At 41.2% G+C, this 24746-nt stretch overlaps 1 protein-coding gene across 2 annotated transcripts in view; it reads left to right on the top strand.

The window, feature by feature from the left end:
- The window catches only part of NRCAM (neuronal cell adhesion molecule), a 274576-nt gene that overhangs the window by 89601 nt on the left and 160229 nt on the right, over nucleotides 1-24746 (top strand). The window contains exons 1-2 of one of the 2 annotated variants that reach the window (XM_067564202.1): nucleotides 683-738; nucleotides 14885-14972. The gene's annotated coding sequence lies outside the window, so the exon portion shown is untranslated. Of the gene's footprint in view, nucleotides 1-682; nucleotides 739-14884; nucleotides 14973-24746 lie in introns of those variants that run through there. The other variant, XM_067564201.1, reaches the window with a different exon arrangement.

The raw sequence follows: 24746 nt of genomic DNA, 5'->3' as shown, positions 1-24746 counted from the left end.
TGGCTGCCAACACTATGTATGTTGCAGTCACCTTTTCTGAACTTAATTTATTTTTCAGTATGGATAAATTTGCTTTCCAGTACTGGAATCACATTTGTCATCATAAATAGAAGGCTTTTGCAAGGATCCACATCTTAGGCATGGTGAACAGAAAATTGAGAGCTACTCCATTTGGCAATTCATACAGCAGAATGCAAGGGCAAAATGAAAGCAGGTCCCTGAGTTAAGAGAAGCAAATCACTAGCAATTGCTTAGGGGAAAATACTGGATGGGGGAAGATATGGATGGAAATTCTTGTTGACTTAACTGGTTTTAGTGTTTATGTACTGTGTAAAAGCAGGAGAAGCTACAGAAGAGATTCCATTTTTTTTAGATAGAATGTCAGTGACTGTTTAACCCTCCATCCACTACCCTCCAAGCAATGCACACCATTTTACTAAAGGTTCAAGCAACTAAGCAGTTTTTTGCTTGCATTTAAATAAAATACAGGGAAAAGTTTAGCCCCTATTGTATTGACACAAAGCCTGTGCTGATCACACAGTGAAGTCTGGGAGGTCCAAATACAATGTGATTGGCTGTTGAAAACAGCCCTCTTTTTGTACATATTTCTGCACACAGTCCAGCAACAGCAGGGTTCAGCAGCACACAGTTTTGTCAGCAGGATTACAACGTGAGGGAGAGAGTTTTACCAACTTACTGTTTTCTAATAAGAAAATGGAAAGAGGTGACATCTGTAAGGTAATATTCTACAGCTACCTTTTGTATACTCTTTTGTTCGTCTTTGCTGTTCAATTTATTAAGATAGATTTGTGCACTTAAATCTGTATCTGTATCAGATAGTTTGGTTTGTCAAAATCTGAGAAACGTGAGGAAGCTGAGTTTATAACTCTGAGGATGAGGCTGGAAATTTCTCTTGTGCAATTAATTGACTGTATTTGATTAGCTTAGTTAATTGTCCTAGAATTTGAAATCAGCACCACTCTTAACTTTGTTAAATTTGTGTAGAATGGTTTGAAGTGGTAGCATAGTGAAGCCCAGATGTAATTAAATACTGTGTGCTGTAAAGTCAAAGACTGACTTTATGCTGAGTTCTGGGAAAATAGATTAATTATTTTAAAGGTTATATCATATGGCATTGAATAGTTTCTGAATGATCATAAACTTGTCTAATTTTCTTAAAGGATTTTACAGTGCTGAAAGTTTACTTTAATGAAAAATTGACATTTTTTTCAGTTACAAATTTATCGTATTAGTTTAAAATGAGTTTTGGGGAATTCCCCGTTTATTATTCTCCCAGAATGAATATTTGAAGAGGAACTAATTAACAGAGTATTATGTGTACACAAGAAGAAAAAGTGTTATCACTCACTGATTCTTCTGTTCCTATTTCATTAAATAAATTTTGACTCCTCTCTAAACATTGACATGTGACACTTCTGTGATAAATATACCTATAATGACTTGGATTTTTGCATATAACCCTCTTTAGAAAATACTTGGGGAAAAATTCCTGTCAGAAAAATTAATTTTGGCTTTTGAAATCTCAGAGACTGCAGTGCAGTCTATGGTATTGTATCTAGCCTAAGCAATCCTGCTGTACAAACATCTGTACTAGTATATCCCAGAGAACTGATTACTTGCACACTCCAAAGCAGAGCAAAGTATCTTTTAAAAAAACAAATTAACAATTAACAAAACAAAGTCTGGCTCATGTTTACTATACGTTCAGATCCAGATAAGCAAAGCTGAATGTCATATTTTAAGACCTTTTCCCCTCTGATTTTATCTATGCCTTTTTTCAAATCTGCTTAGATCAGCTAAGATTTTTTTTTTCTTTCTTTGCATTTTGGAACTTTAAAAAAAAGTTAGAGCTTTTTGGTTTTTGTGAGGGAAGAATTGAAAGGCAATTGAAATAGATATATTGTGCTGTATCTTAGCATTGTAGATCAAATTGCCATCAGTAGATACTAAAATAACTATGAAATGTCATTGAGTTTAACTGAAGTACTACATTCTCTGTCAGTTTCATTACAACTTAATTTTTATAAAAAAAAAAACCCACTATAAGTGGGTAGTAACCTAGTGCATTATTTTTTAATTGCACTGAGTGTTTAGAAAGTCTTTTGTTCAGCTCATTATATATATTTCATTTAAATACAAGCTACTCTATATAACAAACTTTCAGTTGTAACAGTTTATCATCTGGTTCCTCTGCTTGACCATAGTATGTCTAACTTTAAAGTCTATTCTGTACAAAAAACCAAAAAGTACTGATTTGGTTATTTTGTTAATGCATTCTTTGCAAATGGGCCACTGAATGTTTGTTTGAAAACATTTATATTTATAAAGTCATCAACATCATAGCCCTCAGACAGTAGCATTAACTCTGCTGTTACACTCCATTTAATTTAATGGAGAGCATGCTCTGTGGTATGTGAATGCCTGGGAAGTCTGAGATGTACACCTTAACACTTAAAACCACTTTCACCAAACAAGGACACTCCACCAGAGAAGTAGATTGCAACATGGAATTGACCACCCAAATACCTATTTCAATGTGGAAATAAAACCCCCTCTGATTGCACACCCCTAGTTGTTATCTACAGCCTCACATGGAACACATACGGGATATCATCAAACAACTACAACCCATACTTGCGGGGGATCCCATCCTGAAAGCAATATTTCCTGAACCCCCACTTCTGGCTTTCAAACAACCCCCCCAGCCTCTTTAAGCTCATCATCAGAAGCAAGCTCCCCACAGACCATGTAAGTGAATAAAGTGGGTAGACGGGAGTTATCCCAAAGCGAGGAGTTCCCACACTGAAGTCCGAGTCAGAAGATGAATTAATGGACAAACCACACTGTTTTATAATGCTCTAATGCATACATTTCAGTAATAGTGGCAGCTGTAGGGCCCAGTCCTTCAACCCTCAGGTACTTGAATAGTCCTACTGAAGTCAACAGGACTACTTGCATTGTTTTACATATGAAATAAACAGCAGCATCTTATTCAGGGGATAAGGCAGTATGCTGCGTTTATTATGAATATAGAAAATATTTGAAAAAGCAGTTGCCTAAAACACCTTTTCAGCCCCCCCCCCCCCCCTCCACACACACACACACACACACACACACACAGAGTTCTGCAGGAGGTATATAATTACCAGCCTCTGTGTTGCTCGAGCTGAATCACTGGCCAGGTGACTCAGACACGAGGATGGATCCAGGCTCTGTAGGTTGCAACACGATGCTCCTTGGAGTTTTGCAGAACGAACCCAAAGTCCAGGTTTCTTCACCCCATTTTTATACTTAGCCATCCCCATTCGGGTCTATGGATTTTGTCATGTTAGATAGTCTCTTTGTTTGATGTAATCGTCAATTATGTTTAATATTGCAAGTGTGATAGCTTTCCCATTATTCTTTCATTCCTGTTTCACACTTTCTTGTTCCTGTCCTTGGGTGTTAACTCCCCTGTTTTCCGGGGTTATCTTGATCTTCAGCCATCTGGGTTGTAAAAGTTCTTTAAACAAAGCATCTTGTCTCCCTCCTGCCCTTGGAGACTGAGAACCATTACCTCAGCTATTGCCTCCTCATCATCTTATCTTCTACAGACTCAGACTGCATTCACTCCTCAATCATACCAACTAACTTCTTTGAAAACAATTACATTCTTATTTCATCCAATTAATACATAATCCAATTGATACTTACTCAATAACACAGTAAAATTCTTATACCTACAATAATAATATTAATGCAACTTTTTATTTTACTAAAATAAATCTTATTTGCCCTCACATTGCCCCATGATTTACACATCAACCACATTCCTGATACACATTGGGCACTTCACTTGTAAATTACCACAATCAGGTCTCAGGATGTTCCCAAACATTCATACAGGTATCTTGACAAACAGGGCCCCCATGTGTCATAAATGTTAAATCACAAAATGTTTAGGCAGGATGTTCCCACTCATATGTTTCAGTCGTCAGTTATCACTGAGGAGCCTAGGGTGGCATAAACAAACAAACAATGTGTCTGGAACACCCTTATCTTTAAGGCATATTTATTCCTTCTCAGAATGAGGATTATTAACCCCTGAGTTTCAAATTCATGGCTTGGGCCTACACTGGGTTGGGCCTACCTCACAGTGCTTGGGCCTACAGCATTACTAAATATATGCACTTGCATAGGTTTCTGGGATTACCACCTTTGTGCATTGAACATATTGAATGTTTATTGCCCATATACTTGCAAGGTACTTTTCTTTTGCCTCCTTCAAAAGCGTCTGGTGTTGGCCACTGACAAAGGTATGTCTACACTGCTGAGGCTGCATGGAGCGATGCAGCGGGATCGATTGAGCGGGCTATAGAGACCTGCTCAATTGATCCCAGAAGTGCTCTCCAGTAGACACCATAAATCCCTATCCCCACCCCCCAAAGATTAAGGCTGTGTCGTTCGGAGGGTGTTTCTCCTGTTGATGCAGCGCAGTGGAGATGCCATGATATGGCAATGTAAGTGAATTGATGAGAGATATGCATGTACATTACATAGCTTGCGTATCTCCCGTTGACCATAGCGGCACTGTAGACCAGACCAGAGACATAATCTGAACTAGACAGGCCAGTGGTCTGATCAAATGTGCTGGTCCCTATGTGTATTCCACTGTGAGTATGCACATGCTCCATGGACCTGAGACTGGAGATTCCTAGCAATTACTGTCCATTAGTTCACTACTGTATAGTTACTCCCCTCATGCTCCATAGTGAAGCTATAAGGGGCGGTGCAGACCAATGCTTCTCCAGGTCCTTCTTACCACTTCATGGCACTGATTGCTGAATCACAGTGTCCAGAACTGATCCTCTTCAACGTACTTTCCTGTAAATATTTAAAAGTTTTATATTATTATCATTAGATAGATAGTTAGAATCCTTGGAGAATCCTCCAGCCTCTTAGTGTGTGTCTTAGGATATGTCTTCACTGCCAGCTCTGCGGCGATCAGTCCAGCAGGATTGACTGCATGGGTCGTGGAGACCCGCTTAATCGATCCCAGGTGGGCTCTCTGTTTAACGCCAGTAATCCAGCTCCCTGAAAGGAGTAAGGTTGTGTCAACAGGAGGGCATCTCCTGTAGACGCAGCACCGTGAAGATGCCACAGTACATTAATATAAGTACTTTGATGGGAGATACGCAAGCTATGTTACGTAGCTTGTGTATCTCCTGTCGACCGCCGATGACAGTGTAGACCAGGCTTTAGGATCATGCCCAGATTCCTGAGCTTTAAAACTTGTCTCCTGATCCTCTTCCTCTCTGGCCAGCAATGACCACCAGCGCTGCTTGGAGTAGCTTGTATCTCCGCTAAGTGCAATATGTAGCTCCTTTCCCAGCTGAATGGAGCAGTCATGAGATGTCTGACTTTGGAAGCACTTAATGGCGTGTGCCATGAGGCCTCAGTTGGCACCAGGTCAGGGAGACCTCCCCCCAGTACATCAGCTTGAGACATCAAGAAGTACACCTCCTGGATCAGTATCTGATTCAGAAGAAGGTATGGCTAGAGTGAAGGATCCTTTGTCTGGGCCTTCTCATGGGAGTAAGAGGCACTCTTATAAACATGAGTAGATCCTCTTCTAGATCTACTAAAAGAAGGGATCCCTCCTCAACCTTGTCCAGGTTGGGCACGTCTTTGGGCTCATGAAACAAGGATTTAGGTCCTCCTAAGCCTCATGAGCATGATCAAAAGACACATAAGAGCAAGGTGTCAGGCCAGACCAGCTAGGACCTCCTGCTGGCGTGTTCCTTGACTAATTTCATTGCTAGGCAACCAGTGATCCTAGCTACAATGCTTTGGAACTGACAGAGTAGCCACAGCCCCTGACTGGTTGGTGGTTTTGAGTCCTGATTATAAGCCTGACCTCCATAGCAGGTCAGATACAGCTCAACAGTACCCCAGCCACTGCTGCACTTGCACTTGTTCCAGCCCTGCTCCATCCTGCTTCCAGTCCTTGCTCCTGCTCTGCTCCAGCCCCTGTTTCCCTCTGCCTTCTGGCTTCGATCCCTGGCTCTGCCCCTAGCTTAAACTTGAGTTGACCCTCTGGCATTTGGCTTCTGTCTCTCCAATACTGATCCTTGGCTCTGCTTGTGGCCTATGATTCTGGCATTCAGCTTCTGTCCCTCTGGTACTGACCCTTGACTCGTTCCTGGACTCTGCCTACCCTGGACCCATTTCTAATCAGTGGGCTGAACTCTCATTTCAACCACTAGGCCTGACCAGTCATGGACAAGTCGGCTATAGTTTGAGCAGCCTAATACAAAGGCTAGCAACCCATCTCATTGGCATGGATCCCATTCAGGCCAATTTTTCTCTGGCAGAGCTGATGGGGCCATACAGAACTTGCATACACAGGTGTCCCATAGACTCAAAGGTCAGAAGGGACCAATATGATCATCTAGTCTGACCTTCTGCACAACGCAGGCCACAGAACTTCACCCACCCACTCCTGTAATAGACTCCTGACCTAAGACTGTGTTATTAAAGTCCTCAAATCATGGTTTAAAGACTTTAAGGTACAGAGAATTCATCAGCAAGTGACCCAAGCCCCATGCTGCAGAGGAAGGCGAAAAACTCCCAGAGCCTTTGCCAATCTGCCCTAGAGGAAAATTCCTTCCTGACCCCAAATATGGTGTCCACCATGCAGATGCAGAATGAGGCCCTACAAGCCCCAGGAGGCTTTGCTTTTTCTGTGCTTGAATTTTTACATAGTTTGATGTCTGCAGGGTAGGTACAGGAAGGAGATGAGTGGAAAACCACCTTCTGCATCCTCCTAAGTGGTAGTTGATTTCCTGATGAAGATAACAGATTTTTTACTATGTTGCAGTTTCCCTACCACCGAGGAAATGGCACAACTATTTGAAGACAACATCTTTTGTCTTCATGGATTGCCCACAAGCGTAGTATCCAACCAGGGGTCCCCTGGTTCATATCCTGCTTTTGGCGGGAATTTCTGTACCTCCTGGGCATCCAACTTCATACCTATGCCACTTACCACTCTAGTACCAAAGGTCAGGCAGAGCGAGTCGATCAGATCCTGGACCAGATTGGCTGGCACTCGTACCCCACACCAAAGTTTCCTATCACAACTCCATACATGCTGCACCCTAACAGACCCCTTGTGTCATGAAGTTTGAGTCCCACTGTTGGCATTACCCCAAAATTCCCCACGACTCACCAGTGCCCATGATTGCTGACCTCGCTGCACACATCCACCAAGTACCTCAGGAACTCAGGTCAGTTAGAAGAGGCTAATGCAGCATCCAAATGCCACACCTACTGACACCATTGGCTGACCTCCCAACCTCATGGTAGGGGATAAGGTTTGGCTGTCCACCCAAAACCTGTGATGCATCCGTCCATTCATAAAGCTTAACCACAAGTACTTAGGGCCATTGGTGATCACAGAACAAGTTAACCCAGTAACCTTTCGATTGCAGTTTCCAGAATCCCTTAAGATCCAACTTGTGTTCCATGTCTTCCTCCTGAAACCTTTCATTGAGGATCCCTGCCCACACCACCATACTCCTCCTCCTCTGTCGATAACCATGTAGGGCTAAGAGGAGTACCTGGTCCAGCCGATTCTGGAGTCCTGCTGAGTTGGGGGATGACTCCAATATCTGATTGACAGGGAGGGATATGGCCTAGAGGAGCAGTTTGTAGAAACCTGTGGAACACATCAAAGCCACAGATATTCTCTGTGGCTTCCACTAGGCCTACCCTGAGAAACCTGGCCCAAGTTCTCCTGGGAGGCGATCCCAAAAGAAGGGGAGTGCTGTCATGGACCAGACCAGCCAAGACTCACTGCTAACCTGCTCCCTGACCAATTTCGCTGCTAGGCAACCAGTGAGCCCAGCAGCAGAGCCTTGGAACTGACAGAGTAGCCACTGCTGATTTGACTAATGCTGTTTGACTGCTGGTTCAGCAGCACTGTTTAAAAGCCTGGCTCTTATAGTAGATCAGTGGCAGCTCAATGCATACCAAAATGTCAGACAATGTGACAGCCATATTCTACATAAACACACAGAGAGGAGTGAGACTCATTCCCCTGTATGTAGCAGTGGTCAATCAGTGTAACTGGTGTATCAACAACCACATCACCCTTTCAGCAGTGTACCTCCCAGGATCATAGAATTTATTGGTAGGCAGCCTCAGCAGGCATTTTGCCATGGACCAGGAGTAGAAATTACACAGTTCAGTGGTGAACATCATTTTCATTCAGTGGGGAAACCCTACTCTGGACCTGTTCACTTCTCAGACAAACAGGAAGTACTGCATATACTGTTTCAAGTGAATTCAAGGCCAAGTCTCCAGTGGCAATGCTATCCTGCTTCCTTGGGCAGACTGCTTAAAATATGTTTTTCCTCCTATCCCACTTCCTCAAGTATTGTGGAAGATTTGACAGGGCAGAGCACAAGTCATTCTCATTGCACTCAGTTGGCCCAGGTGGTTCCAAGTTCTTCTACATGTCAGCCTAAATGCCAATCAGCATTCCTTCCTTCCTAGGCCTCTTGACTCCAGAGAATGGCAAAATCAGACATCCCAACATGGAAACTTGTCACCTCACAGCTTGGTATTTGGATGCGTTGGACCTAGAATGTTCCTGTTCCCAGAATGTGCAAGCCATCTTTACTAATAGAAGAAAGGACTCCATGAGAAAATGTTATCTTGCCAAGTGGAAACACTTTTCCAGCTGGGCCCAGTCGTACTCCGTATGTCTCCTGAGCCAATGGGTATCCTTGGTATCTTAGACTGCTTCCTTATTCCTTAGTTGGGCCTTTACCTTAGCTCCAAACAGGTTCACCTAACCATAATCAGCACATATCACTTTCCATCAGATGGCTACTATGTCTTTACTCATCCAGTCACCTCCAGATTCTTAAAGGGCTGAATTAGAACTTTCCCATCAGTAATGAAACCCTTAATGTGACCTTAATTTAGTGGTTTCGATGTTCACCAAGCCACCCTTTGAACCCTTGGCTACCTGTTTGGTGCTTAACCTATCTATAACCTTCCTTGTTGCCATCAACTTGCCCAGACGGATAGGCGAACTAGGGGCCCTAGTGGCAAACCCTCTTTGCACTATGTTTCGTAAAGACAAGGTCTCACTATGACTACCCCTGAAATTCACCCCTAAGTAGCTTTGAGATTTCACATAAACTAGACTGTTCATTTACCCATGGTCCTTCCAAAGCCCCACATCGCCAGTGTAGAAAGAAAACGTCATTCTCTTGAGATGAGATGAGCTTTGGTCTTTTACCTTCAGATAACAAAACAAATCAAAGTCACTTACGTTGTTCCTGGCCATAGCAAAATGAATCCAAAGACAAGCTATTTCCTCTCAGAAGATCTCTAAGTGGATCTCTGGCTGCATCCTTTTTATTAGTTGACACAGCTTCTTCCCCACACCTCACCTTACGAGTGCACAGCAGCCTCAGTAGCATCACTCCAAGAAGTCCTGTGCTTGACATTTGCAAGTTAGCAGGGTAGAGTTCCATCCACACATTTGTGTAACATTATATCTTCGTCCAAGCCTCTTCCACTGACACGTCCTTTGGGATGGCTGTTCAGCAAGCAGACATACCACCTTCATACTTGCACCCTCCTTCTCTTTGAGTACTGCTTGCAAGTCACCCACAGTGGAATACGCATAGGGATCAGCACTCAAGGAGAAAAGGGAAGTTACTCATCCTACGTAAATGGACTTCTTTGAGATGTGTGATACTCATCTGTATTCTACTACGTGTCCTCCTTCCCCTCTGCTTTGGATTCTCTCTCATCTGTAGTAAGAGGAGGAACTGGAGAGGTGTCTGTCTGCATTGCCCCTTATACCTTTGGTACGGAGCACAAAGGTAGCAACTGCTCAGGCACAGATCAATGCACATTGCTTGCTAGGCATCTCTGGTTTCAGGCATATGGCACACATGAGTATTCACAGTGGAATACATATAGGAACTATACATCTTGAAGAATTCCCGTTATGAATGGTAAGTAACTTCCTTGTATAGTTAACACTGATAATCCTTATTCTTCTTAATTTAGGTTTTGATCCTCAAACTGCAAGAAATGTTATACCGAATATCCTTGGTATCAGTTCTAGGTTTCTTCTTGCTTCCCTGTCCCCTTGAACATCCAAAAACTAATTCAAATATCAAGTACTGTTCTGTAGATAGTTTACAGATGATCCCATGGCATAATTTACTTGGATCTTCAAGCTTTTGATTAGCTCTCTCATGAGAAACTATTAAGAAAAAAATAAATAACCACACAGTAAAGGGCTAATTCTTGTCACGGATTTTAAGTGAGTTCAGCAGTAAGTTTCTAGAAGACTCATAGCAAAATGTTGATCCTCAACATAGACTGGCCTAACCAAAGGGTTAACTTGACATTTTGACCTTCATCCACAATAGTTCAGAATTTCAGCAGCTTGAGCTTGCTCTTATTTCATTCCCCTTTTCTCACAATGAAATATGAAAAACTGAAATGAATTAAAATGGATCAAAATGCATACAAGGCTGTAGACCATAATTAGTTTAAAAGGTCATCGTGTGGGAAAACAGAAATTGTCTCCCATTTTGCTTGGTCCTGATACTGTTTGGGCAAGATTATGAAAAAAACCTTAAAACTGGTCTATGAAGCTGCACGTTTGGCATCCATAAAATGAACATTCATTTATATCAATGTCTGTACGCTCTCAATTCAACAAAGCACTTAAGCACATGTATAGCTCCAAGCACAAACACAGAAACAGTCCCATGGACTTCACATGCTTGAGCACGTTGCTAGATTGGGAGCTATGTGCATGCAACTTTTGAGTGCAAGATTGGAAGTTGACTTTGGAAAATTAGGTCCTCTCTGTTGTAACTGGCAAGTAATTAATCCAGCTGATGTATATAGAGGTTTGGGGTTTTGAACATGGCACTGAAGCTGAAGGCTGTCTGTAACAATGAAGTTAAAGACACGTCGGCTTTCCAGAGTTACTAGATTTGGTTTCTCTCTCCGGTTCTTGATTATGAAGGGAACACAGATTCAGTTTAAAGAACATGTCAAATGGTTAGATAGTTGTGAGCAAAGTAGAACATGTCTACTGAGCAATAAATCAAGGTTGTCAGGTCACAGAACAGTGTAACAGCAAAATGGACTTAAAAAGGAGGTGAAAGAAATGGAGATGAATTGTCACGTGTACCAATGGTATCAAATTGAATGAAACTAAAACAAATGAACTAAGTCACTGAAAGAGTTGTTGTGCATAGTTTTAACATTTTATAAATCTGTTCTGTTTGTTTCCTCACTTGAAATTAGAAAAGCAATTAAATTCAGTAAGTTATAAATCTGTAATAACCTTTCTAGAAATGAAATAAAAAATGTATATTGTAATTTGAAATCTGTATAGTGACACAGGGCCTGATCTTGCAGACATTGCCAGGAATAGAACTCCATTACCTGGAGTGGGACTGCTCATAGTTGCAAGCACAGTTCTTTTTGCAATCTGTAAAGTCATATTTCAGAACTCAGTATACTCATAACTAGAGGTAGGTAAGCTCATTTCTCATAGTTTCAAACGTAATAGATTTGAAAGTTCAACTTAGCTTGTATTTGGTTTGATTTCTAGTGAAGAGACACTGGAAAAACAGCAGAAAGAAAACAAATCCGGTCACAGTAGAACTCCTGCTTTATGAACTAATTGGAGACTGAGGAGTGCATAAAATAGAGAAGTTCATAAAATTGAACATCTCAAAATTACGGTATGTACAGTGCATAAGTTGCAGCATGGTGCATTGCACCATTTTCTTCTTGCCTTTCAAACCCACTGCTCAGTGATTTCCAATGTGAGGTGATGTTGACTGTTCTTCATCTACATCACTTTCCTTATGTGATTCTTCCGCCGCCCCGCCCTCCCCCCGCAAATTGGGAAAAATGGGTCATAAGATTGTTGTTCATAAACTCGAGGTTCTACAGTAAATGATAGGTATAAATATCAGTGAGTAGATGGAGTGAAAAATAATACAGATACTATGAAAAAAGAAGCGGAAAGAAATAATTGAATTAAAAAAACACTGAACTGGACTTGCTTTATTCCTGTGCCTGAGCTCTCAACAGGACAGGGTTAGGGAGACACTCAGGGTGCTGATTAAAGCCTCCTGATTCTTGGGGACAGCCTGGGTCTTGACAAGAGGTAGCTGCTCACTGCTGAAGTGTCACTGTAAACCCTACGCCTGTAGAGCACAGGCAGGGGTGTGCAGAGCTCGAACACACCTGCTCCCCATCCTGCCTACTGGTGACATGCCCCCTCTTACTCTCCTGCCCCCTATGTTGGAAGAGAATGAGGCGCAACACTTGCATCAGCAAGAAATTTCCTCTCTAACCAGGGAGTTCTGTGCTGGCCAGTGGCAGTTACTTTTCAGCCCATCTGCACCTGCTAAGTGGCACGAAGGAGATGTATCTTGTTACAGACTTGTGTGTGTGTGTGGCAGGCACCCATTTGTGCCAGAGTAACCTTTAGTGAGGTGTTCTAGCCCTAAGACATAGCACAGGCATCTCTTTAACTTTAAAACACATTTGGTTTTTCAATTTGAATTGTCATTGGAGGGAGGAGGAAATGGACTTAAATTATAGGGGGTAATGGGTGAATAATTCTAGTTTTAAACATTCAGAATAATTGAGTGACTTGCAAACCCCCGAAATCTTCCCCCTGTTCCCTCATGTCTGATCACAATCCACATAGCATTGCTGCAAGTTTTCACTCTTGTGACTCTACGAAAAAGTGACTCTATGAGAACAGACTGCGATTATGAGGTTTTTGATATTCTCATTGAAGTCTTTGAGACAGTATCATTAGTAGAAAAAAGCATTTGATCAGGAATCATACAACGCTTTGCATTTATGTGCAGAACTTTTTCCCTCTCCAAAACTCCATTTATTGTAGTGTCTAACCATTTACTGCATTGCTAGAGGACTGCTGTGCTTTTCCCCCTTCTCCCCCAGAATCTGGAGTTTCTAGGAAATTATGTAAATGTAGGAGAGTAAAGAGTTAAAAGCTGGACAAATGGTCAGGACTAAGTTACAGGAAACGGGATCAAGGCACGGGCAAACCTTGTTTCTGCTAATTGGTATGAATTCTACTTAGAGTCTGTTATCTCTCTTCTTTTCCTCCCTTCCTGGCCACCTGCGCAGGGGATGAGGCTAGCAAAATAATTATCACCATTCCTGCAGAGGGCCAGGGTGGGAAGAAAGCATTATCTTCCTTCCCCTCCGGCATGCCTTTACCTCAAAGAATGTTAGTGTAAAATTAATCAGTATTAAGGTGATGTGCCTGCCCTTTGTATGGTAATCCTGTAAACAACAAAAAGGGGCGGGTATAATTGTATTCATCATGTAGTTGTTAATATTCATTTTATAGGTGTCAGTGTAACCAAATAAGGGTCTATGGGGAGTTGCTGGAAATGTATACATTTACATATTGTTATGGATAGAAGAATTGTAAAGTAACCTCCTCGTTGCTCACTCACAACGTCAAGGTGGAACGAGCAGGCAGTAAAGGGTTCTGTCTCCCCAATCCGCCCCAGGTACAATGTGTTTGGTTATTTCTAACAGTAAATATAGTTGAATTCCTGACTTTTAACTTATTTAATTACTGCCTTGTATGTATCAGAGCTTTCAGTACAGATGTTAGTCTCTCTTTATTACAGCTATTTTGAAAATGAAGAATTCTTTATTTCTTTATTTCAAAATGCTATGAGCTACCCCAAGAGGCCAGAGTTTAAAAAAAAGAACAAAACAAAAATGAATAATGTTATTTTGGTGTTAATGGACAGAGTTGGGACATAGTTGTTGTTATTTCTGCAGTTCTTAAAGTTTACTGTTTGTTTTACAAGGAAATAAAACAGACACAGTCACTTTCCTGAAGCATTTACAACCTAACTGTAGACATGACACATGAAAAGGAACAAACACATGGGTATAGGTTTGATGTGGGGGGAGAAACATAGAGAGCATTTGCAGTTGACAATAATAAGATCACATGGTTATTCAGATAACATGTATACATGTCTTGTTGATTTCACAATATGTATATCGATACTCTTCCTTCTTCAGAGTTTTTGGATCAGTCATATTTCTGCCAGAACCTTGAATTTTGTCTGATTTTTCTTTAGAATATTTATTATTTTTATTATCTCTTTATAGCAGAATTTAATTCGGCAACTGTTGCTACAGAGCCACAATTTTTTTAAGCACATTACATTGCTCGTCATAGATGAAGTGCCACATTACCTTCAACCAGCCTCATTCTCGTTCCACCATGCAACTCTCCTCTTCCCTACACTTCAGATGGTGACCACAGTTTCCCTTTCAGGGCCCTCTCCCAACCCACATGCCTTTTCCTTATCACAAATTTTTCTCCCATTCATAAATGAGCCACTAATGCAAGAAATCACAGAGCTGTAGGGAGGCTACTGACACTCCAAGAAGTAGCTGCTTTCTATTGAAAGAGTCTCTAGCACTTGAGGTCTGAACTGTCACCTAGAGGGAGCACTTCTGCCCCAAGTAATTGTAAGTGACCAGTGTGACTCAGTGCCCCTGTATGAAGGGTAAGAGCAAAATCAGTAGAAATATTGAGTTTCTTAGTAAAACACAGTTTTGAATATAATTTCAATCCAGCCATATTTAATTTATTGTGGCCAGTATGTCAAGACATATCTCTGGCAGATTTGTCTATTTCTGTGCTTCAATTTTAATTTCTGTTTCATAGCAGGTTGTTAATTAATATGATTCAGCGAGGAGGATTATTTACCTATTAAATGTCTCATTCTCCAAATTATTTTTTTTTCAGACCAAGCAGTAACATAAAGAAGTCCCAAGAGATAAGGAAAGAAAAACAGAGACTCAGATCATCTTGCTCTGAAAAGATTTATACAAAGGTAGGACAGCTTTTACCTTCTTCCTAAATATTTATCTTTCTTTACCAATTAACAATAGGTGAAATCAGATCTCATGGCATCAGATACCAAGACTCTGTTGTGTTCATAAAATCAGGCATCACATTTTGTATTTAGTTGCATTTTCAAGCTTGAAGGCATAAACATTTTGGGATGATTAGAGATTAAAAAACGTCAGTTTTGCTAGTTGTTAAAGAACTCAGATCAGATTTATTAAAAAAAAAAAAAAAAAAAAAAGCAGACAAACCGTGTTCCATGGCATATCATGCTTAAGAAATTACACTTAATAAATGTGATGTTCATAGCTGGGCAAAACAGGGAACAAGCTTCAGAGCAAGTCATACCAGTAAACAAATGCTCCAATGAAGATACTGAAGTTCGAAGATTCTTGGTATGAGATTAAATAAAAACAATGTTTTTCCTCTTCCTAAGTCCCTTAGAGTCTTTGTTATGAAGCCATCGACTCATGGGTTCTTCAGTCCCACGGTTTAGGTCACAAGATTAAAAAGCCTGTTCTGGAAGTTTTGAAGTTACTTTGATTCTGCTTTCTGTTCTTTTTGTATTTGCTCTGCACAGGCCTTTCACCACTAGAAAGAGATAGCATTGCTAGAATTTAGCAGTGGCTGCTGAATAGAATCTGTGTTTTAATATATGACTTTTGTGAAAGAAAAATCTTATTTTGGGATCTTGAATACAGTACTGTGTACTGTCTATCAGAACAGATGCTGTCTATGTTTTACAGTTCATAGGAGTGGGTGGCTGCACAGGCGTTTCTCTCTTGTTTATGTGTTATAGAGATTTTCCCAACTTGAAGAAATAAATAGTAGATTTAAAACAAAGAAAAGAAAATGATAGGTAACAAAAAATGTTGACATGTTGTGAGCAAAATGGTGCTGCTGTTCCAAAGAGTTAGCATTCACTGCATCCTTTCCAGCTAAAAGTTTCATTTTGCATAACTCAAGAATCTTGTCCAAAATAGTACCAAGTCATTCATGAGCTAAATTCAGTTCCATAAAAGAGGACTGTTACTATCATTTTTTAAAGCTAGATTGCTTTCTGAAAAACACTATTAAAGATGCTGAAAAGCTCATTTGGATGGTAACCAAATATTGTTCTCTAGGAAGCCTTCAGGTCCTCTGGTTTTGCTGAATGCTACTTTGGTTCACTAGGGTATTGACTTTCTATCACAGTGCCCTCACGGCCCAGTCGAGACCCTGTTCTCTTGCTGGGCAATGCTGCCATGCAGTAAGTTCCCTGGGGACACACGGCTGAGTACAGCCAACCACACCTGATCTGGCAGCCATTTGAATGTTGAAATGGGTCATGCACAGATGTCTGCTTCTCAGTATTGAGGTGATCTGGCCTTACTTTGTGACTCTTACTTTGCCTATGCCTCACTAGTTGCTTCTTGGAGCATAAATCTTGATTCTCCTTAGAAATATCTTACTTCATCATCCGTCTCTATCTATTATCTTCTTTTGGCAAGGACCAGTACTGGCCTTACACTTGACTTGTGACTGTAAAACAGATAGTAGCATGACATAGATATATGGTGACATGACTACACAATGAGAAGATTGGATCAGTGTTAACAAAGGTCCAATGGATGCAGCACTGTACCTGCCTCTTAGATACTGATACAGGTGGCACTAGTTATGGCTAGACCTCAAGAATTAGAACCTTGGGCATCACTATGTACATGGAAGAGGCAGGTAACTGATTTCCATGGAGAGCAAGGCAAAACTACCCCATAAGCCTTTTAAACAATTTGACTGTATGCAGTGGGATCCAGTCACAGGCAATGGAGAAGGGAGAGGAATCAATGTTGGGCCCCTTTCACTCGTCAGTCAGCCATGGCAGCCTGCCTTACAGCCTTTTCCTCTGCAACTAGCTGGTCTGTCCTAATCTGCGTCTTCAAAAGGTGTCTCAGCCAGACATACGCCCACTTCTTCTGTCACGCTGAATCCTGCTGGCAATGTCTGCCTGTCTCTGTGAAGGATATGTTTCTCAGTTCAGCATTTATTTAAAGGGACACTCTCAGCCTTTTTTTTAAATTGGCTAATGGTAAAAAATGCATTTTCTGGAAGAGCATCTTTTAATTAAGATGTATTTAAAATAATAATCATTGAAAATAACTCTAAAAATTGATACAGTTTTTTCTACTCCTTTATTTATATTCAGAGGAGTCTTTTGAGTGGGCTTAAAATCAGCATATACCCAGACCTGTTCTCAGCCCCCTTTCTCTTTTTGCACAGTGCTGTTTGCCCACTTTCATTTTCAGCTGTGCTGCTATTAGTACTAGTAAACATCCACTTGCAGGGCCTAGAAAGATTATGTGCCATCAGCAAAACAATGAAACTAACTAAAACACAGAGTGCTGACAAAACAACAGATCAAACAAATTAAAATATGAGAGAGAAAAATATTTATCTTATCTATTTAATAGAAATTTTAATAGAAATGTGATTTTCAAATTGACAGTGTTCCTTTTAAAACGTATGTTTTGAAAATGCTTTCCTATTCTAATGAAACTAGCTCATGACAAACCCTCTAGCTAATTTTCAAAAACTTCACAGCAAAAATCCTTTTAAAAAAGTTGTGTATGCATTTTTTACACATCTGTAGCAGTGAAAAGAATAGAAGCTTTTAAATCTCAGCAAAAAGATGGTGAATGGTGCTTTGTGAATCACAAAAAATCTCACTAAGGAACTATTGGCATTTTGAAAAATGAGAGAAATTACCATTTTTTGAAGGAAAAAAAAAAGTTCTGAGCAGTCAATTTATCCTTTATGAAAGTAAAGTTTATTGACTTCATTACAAATACCTCCTAAAGCTTTCATTTGTTTATAATAAAGTACATTTCAGGGAAAGATGTATCTGAATTAAAATATATCTTTTTAAATAAAAGTACTTGTAGGTAGTTCTGATTTATTTGAGAATCTTGGGTACTGACATTCGAATGAGCAAGGCCCACCAGACACTTGGACTGCAGTTCTTGGGACCACTTGAGTGTGTCTGAAAGATTTCTGATTGATTTAAAATATATATATATATATATATTTTACCTTAAGTGCATGGAAGCATGAAAGTGCAGGATTCAGAGACTGTAAAAATAAATTAAATTCACTGGACCTCTTCCTTCAGTTGATTGCTTGGTAGCTCTATTATAACACATTTCTTCAAGATGGTAGATGCTGAAGGAGGAATAAAAGGAATATATTTTACCCTCAGGGGAATGGCTGATATGGTTTTCATATAGGTGTTGCCAACCCAAACGTTAAAAAATCATGAGTCAATTCCCTCCATCATGAAATTGATGCAAAAATCATGAGATTATTTAAAGTTTAAATAGTGTTTTTTGAGCTGTCTGCTGATTTTTGAACTTCCTGTGCACTCCCCCACTGGTTTGCGAAAGGTACAGTGTTGACATCTCTCCCAAATTTATTGTGAGTGATGTGAGTTTGGCCTGTGAGGCAGGAGCTCTCACTTGAGGCCCCATCCAAGATCAGGTCTCCATCGTGCTAAGTACTGTACAAATACCAAGTCCATGCTCTGAAGAACTTACAATGCAAAGCATAGTGATGGCTGTGTGACATGGGAGCAGGAAGAGGGACATGCCAAACTCCTCTCTTACAGGGACCAACACATATTTAGTAGACAGGAATGACTTCTAATCTTCGCTGAGCACTTAAGGTTTCCATTTCTCGTGATTTTTTTGCGAGTGACAGGAGTTTTTCTGGAGCTAGCAACAATTTTGCAATGATGCAAGAAACTCTAGTGAATTTGAGCCCTCTGATTGGCTGCCTGCCCTACTTGCATGCCTCTTGGGACAGAATAATCAATCAGAGCTGCTGTAGGCAGAGCTCCCTTCCCCTCCCTGCAGCAACCCAAAGCTGTTCTCACAGTAGGGGAGGAGGGAGCAAAGAGCTGGAAGCTCCACTGTTCCCTCCCCTCTTCCTTCCTGTTTGCACTGGGGACAAGACAATGCCTCTGCTTCTCTCCCTCCCACCCCCTTCCTCCCTTCCTGCAGCATCCGGCCTGTGAAAGGGCAGAAGGGGTGTGAAGAGCCCCCACTGGAGTTGTAAACCTGTACACCCCTATGTCAGTAGGACTTAAACACATACTTAAAGTTCAGCACCTACTTAACTGTCCGATTATGCTGAATCACAGACACAGTATCTAGCAATCTTGTCTGAGTTGATCTGTGAAGATATTTCAATCATTATTAATAAAAACACTTTATTACATAAATACCAGATAGCCTGTATATTTTGACTTCTTTTTCGTTTCCTATAGCTAGCATCCTCCTGCCAGGGGTTCTCAAACTTTTTTTTTGCTGGGACCCCCTTTGAAAATATTTTAGGCTCTGATGATCCCCTCAAAAAGTGACGACCCATCATGCCATGCCACCTTCCCTCATGTCATGCCACCCTTCTGCACGGCTGCTGGCGGCGGCACTGCCTTCAGAGCACCTGGCCAGCAGCCTCTGTTCTCTGGCCACCCAACTCTGAAGGGCTCTGGCTGTCAGCTGTGCATGGGGCTTACAGCCCTGATATGTGTGGGGACTGACAGCTTGTGACTCCCCCATAATAACCTGGTGATCCCTTGTGGGGTCCTGACCCCCAGTTTGAGAACCCGTTTCCTCCCCCATGTTTTTTCTACTTCTCTGACTCCCACTGAAGTAAATGAGTTTTGCTGTTGACTTTGGTGGGGCCAGGATTTCACCCTTGCCAGATGTTAAAAGAATACAGTCAGGTATAGTAGGTAGCTCCTGACTGCATAATTTTAGTATTGCTACCTTATCTGAGGCGGAAGCAGTGAGAATCTAAGAGAGACTGAGGAAAGAGATGTAGATTAGAAAGGGAGCAGGAAAGAAATAGAGACCAGACAGAGGAAAAGTGAAACATCGGTTGGAGCATAAAATATAGACAATCTACAACAGCGGAAGTTGTAAACAAAGGACAGATGGAACAAAATATATAGGAGTGAGGATTAAAGCAAGAGGGAAAGCTGCCATGCTATTTTTCTCTCCCTTTACATTCAGGAGGGTGGGAGGCACACTTAATATAGAATTTGAAATACACATTTATTGTGGGATCAAATGGATTTAGAAAATCCTCAATTTTGGTTTTTAGGATACTGAATTTTTTAAAAAATATGGTATATTAATCCCTGTTTAAAGAAGCAGAGCTGCCATTCAGGAACAGTTCTAGAGAGGCATGATTGCTCTTTTCTTCTTCATTTCACTCCCTCATATTTTCAGTTTATTGTATTTCCTAACACTTATGAATGGCAGATATTGTTATTGCTGAAATTGCTGCAAGCTTGAATTAATTCTTTGCCTCATAAATATATGAAAGAAGCAGGGGATTTTATACAAGGCATAGGGTTAATTTTGCCTAGAGGGGAGGGATTGGAGTAAAATATTTTATAGTTATGCTTGAAATGTGGGAAGAAAAAAGTTAATTAGATGATAAACTTCTAGGCCAAGGTGAATTATATCCTAGAATTTCAATGAATTACCATATTAAAAACATCATCACAAAAGGTAGGATTATTTTAACATAGCATCGCAGCCCAGAGACAGATAGGCATCTTAATAGTGGCTTTTTGTCACTTGGTCTTGACCAGGCATATATTCAAAGGAATCTCTTCTCCCTGAGGTGCAGATTCTTATATAACATTAATCCAAATGTCTCTTGCAGCTGCCAGACAGAAGGCAGAGCTGCCCCACCCCCACCATCCTATTTCAGTGATCCTAGAGGGTCCTCTGTGACCTCAGGGGCTGGTCCTTATAGCATAGTAAAGACTTGGTGCCCATAGGGATTGAGTGGTTTATAAACATCTAGATACAGTTGCTAAATGCTGAATTTGTTAGAGTGGTCTGCATACGTGTAATCTCATACATGAGTTTTCTGAAGTGGCAAACAAAAGAGAAGCAGTGAATATAATTAATCTGAATTTCAGAAAAGCTTTTGATATTGTACTATGCAAAAAATCAGTTTACAAAGTCAGTTAAAAAGGGAACACTGGAATGGATTATAACAGGATGCAAATAACAAAGGACACAAATTCAAGGTGGCGAGGGATGAACTGGTTTGTGCAAGTGTCTCTATTTTTGATTACGTTGTATATAAATGTGCTAATAAAGGATGCAATTTCTCAAAGGGCTACATTTCCTATTATGAAATTGTAGGGGAGTTAGCAAATATAAATGAACAGACCTGCTAAACTCTCATGATCTGGACAGATTTATGGTTGCTAGAGCTCATGCAATATAGTATAGAGTAGTAATATTGGATAATGAAGCTAAAGACCACAAATAATGTAGTATTTTGAGTGTCCCATCAGCATTCAAAGCTGATGCCCTTTTGTATAGAATTTAGCTAAACCTTTAACAGCAGGAACATTTTAACAGACAAGCTTTTATGATAGTGTACATTTACATAGGTAGGGAGAATAATACAATAAAATACATTAATTTTAATTTTGAATTCAATCTTTTAAGCAAATTGTATCCCAAATTGTTTATGCCTGCAAAAGTCAGTTGTGCAATATAAACTACTGAGCATATATGGGTTTAAAGGGCTGATATTTGTAGTGACACTAGACATTTCTTTAAAAAGCTATTGGTCACAAATTTGACAACTCAGGTATAGATCCTTAAGCCCACTTTTAGGCGGCTCCACTATGAGTCACAAAACTCCCACCAAACCCTGTAGGCACCTAAAGTCATCCAGTGCCTACATTTTCAGTGTAAAAGTTCCCTTGGAGCCTAAATTTCTGCCTCTGAGCATGCTCACTGCTGCCTCACTAGTCGTCCAAGTTGCTATCTCCCAACTAAGCCCCAGAACAATTCATGAACTGGGGAAGATAGGCAGGCGAACACCTAAATTGTGTGCAGGGCCCAATCTAGTAGGTGTGCTTAGAGGAAGCCTACCAGATTGGGCACCATTCAAAATCTAGCAGGTGGTGGTGCTAAACTTGTAACTTTTAGTGCAGTGGTTAGAGCACTTACTTTGGATGTGGGACACCCAGGTTCAATTCCTCACCTCCGCTTGGTGGGGAGAAAGAATTTGAATAAGGGTCTTCCACCTCTCATGAGTGTGGGCTGACCACTTATGAGAAATAGATTTTTAGGATGTGGGTTGCCTCAATCTCCTGTTGAAACTGTTCCACTGTGGGTAAATAATTAAAAAGTCATTGGAGCAGGGGGACTGGAGTCTGAGTCTCTCATCTACCAGGTGAGTGCCTTAACCACTGCATGACAGAATTTTTTCTCTGGACTCCCTAATTATGTATCCACTGTGCAACAGTTTCACCAGGAGAAGATGAGGGAGCCCCATATTGGAATATCCCATAGTTCAGTGGTTAGAACACAGTCTAGAGAGATGGGATACCTCTGTTTAAAACCTTTCTGCTTGTGGGGGAACTGAACCTTGGTCTCCTACATCCGGAGTGAGTGCTGTGACCACTGGGGTAAAAGTTGTAATGTGGGTGGTGGTGGTGGCACCACCACCAGCTGGTATGTGTGGAGTTAGGCACCTGCTTAAGGCTTTCTCACAAGAAACACTTTAGGTGCCTATATCACCCGACTCCAGGAGAGGGATTACTGGTTGTGAATTGCAAGCAGCGATAGTCTAAGTGAATAAGGACTAATTTGGTACATCAACAATAGTCACCTCCCTGCAGCATGGATTTAGGCACCTGTCTCTGACACACACCCTTCTCGTCAGCATCTCTCATGGGCTAGCTTAAGTGGCTCCCACAAAATGCACTGGCTTTTTGTAGATCGCATTCAAGGGCACCTGTCTCCCCCCATTCATTGGATAGGGAGTATGCGCACCTAACTTAGGCTTGTGAATTCGCAGTGTTATTCCTGTGATTTTCTGGGTGCCTAAAAGTAACTCCTTTTATGAATCTAGCCCTTAGCCATTTAGGTATATCTACACGACAATTAAAAACCCACAGCTGGCCCTTGCCAGCTGACTCAGGATCGCAGAGCTTGGGCTAAGGGACCGTTTTAATTATGGTTATAAATATTTGGGCTTGAGTCAGCTGGCATGAACCAGCCGCGGACGTCTAATTGCATGTAGACATATCCTTAGTATCTCTGTGCCTCAGTTCCTCCGGGTGTTTTGAGGATAACTATACAAAAAGTGTATTTGTACCTGATGCACTGTACTTCCCCCAGCATGTCAGTGTATCTACACTAGCCAAAGTTCCCACCAGCCACTTCATCCCATCCTCTTGCATTGGGGTGGTGAGGACAGCAACCCCTACCTATGTATTGGTAGTCAGGCCAAGAAAGTAAGGGGTGCCCTCTTTGTCACTGCGCAAGCTGGGCTATAATCTGGCCCCAAAGCTGCAAACAAGTGGATCTGCAGGTGTAGGGAAGAAGAAGCATCTTTCACTCCCTCTCTGGGAGCAAGAAAACACTGCTAATGTGTTCTTGGTGGGAAAAGCGTCCTTGTTCATTCCTTTCTCCCACCCGCTGCATCTCTGGAACCATGACTAGCCATGCTAGTCTGACCTACTTGCAATGGGAACGCATAAAAAGTAGTCTGGTTTCAGAGATATTGCCAGTTCTGGCAGTATTCCACATAATATCATATGTTTTCTTAATATAGGCTAGGAACCTTCCTCCAAGCATGATGAGAGGGAGACAGAATATCGCTCCCCTCCCAGTGGAGCATCCAGACTGGGCTGGTATCAATGCTCAGCTCTCTAGTGAAGGCTGCTAAGTAGCTCAGCCAGCTATTGCTTTCTCTTTGCTTGTTCTGAATGCCCTGGGAACGCTGCCCCTAAATACTGTGAAACTGCTCCCCTAGAGGACAGTGCAAGGAAGGGGTGCCCCCCCCTTTCTCCCTTCATCACTACCCAAGCTAGGCCACCCTCCAGAACTTCATTTTGTTTTGACTGATGGAGGTTTATTTCCCTCCCCCAACTCCAAAGTCTGCCAGATGCCTGGGTAGGCGGTACTAGTGCTTCTCTTTCTTCTTCCTACAAGCCCTGGCTGCCAGAATTTTGCCATAGGGCATAGCACCTTTTTATCTTCAGGCAGCCCTGTTGTTGATGTACAAAATTAATTGAGCACAGGGACAGGATGATTACTGTGAACAGAAGGAAGTGAGAAAAGAGGGAAGATAGTTGTTTGGTTCCTGAAACTAACACTAAAATTTAAAAATAAAACTGTAGTCAGTCAACTGGCCATGTGTTCATCATGACCCTCACATTTTCTAATATGCTAGAGCCAGTTTAAAAAAAAAGAATCCATGACTTTCATTTTTAAAAAGCCACTCAAATTCCCACGATTATTTTAAGAAGAAAAAGCTTATTTAAGAAACAGCTTATTTTAATAAATCACATACTCTATTCATTGTCCTTCTGTAGGAAATGCAATAGTTTCCCCTTTCAGGTACCTGCTATAGTACATATAAGCTTTGGCCCCTAGTGTAGGCGTGTGGATTTCCTGAGAAACCATGAGTCGTGATAGAAGGTTGGGTTTTTGTTTGTTTCCTCAATTGATTCCATTTTAGGTGCTGGAAGGTTCATTTTGGGGTGCCTGTAAAGAGAGTGGGTATGCTCTTTCAGGAGTTCCAAGAGGTTTCTCTGAAAGGAAAATTGTTTATCGAATCTTTATTCTTGGAGCAACCTGGGTCTTATATCCTACATGTACGTGAGTGGCAGAGAGGGATCCTGTAGAGATGCAATCTTGAAAGAAAATCTTTTTGTGACTTGGCTTGCCAGTGTAGG

The sequence above is a fragment of the Emydura macquarii genome, unplaced genomic scaffold (assembly GCF_026122565.2).
Source record: "Emydura macquarii macquarii isolate MOO-44397 ecotype Brisbane River unplaced genomic scaffold, CSIRO-AGI_Emac_v2 contig_2636, whole genome shotgun sequence".
Classification (NCBI taxonomy): Eukaryota; Metazoa; Chordata; order Testudines; family Chelidae; genus Emydura; species Emydura macquarii.
This window is presented reverse-complemented; position numbering and strand designations above follow the sequence as displayed.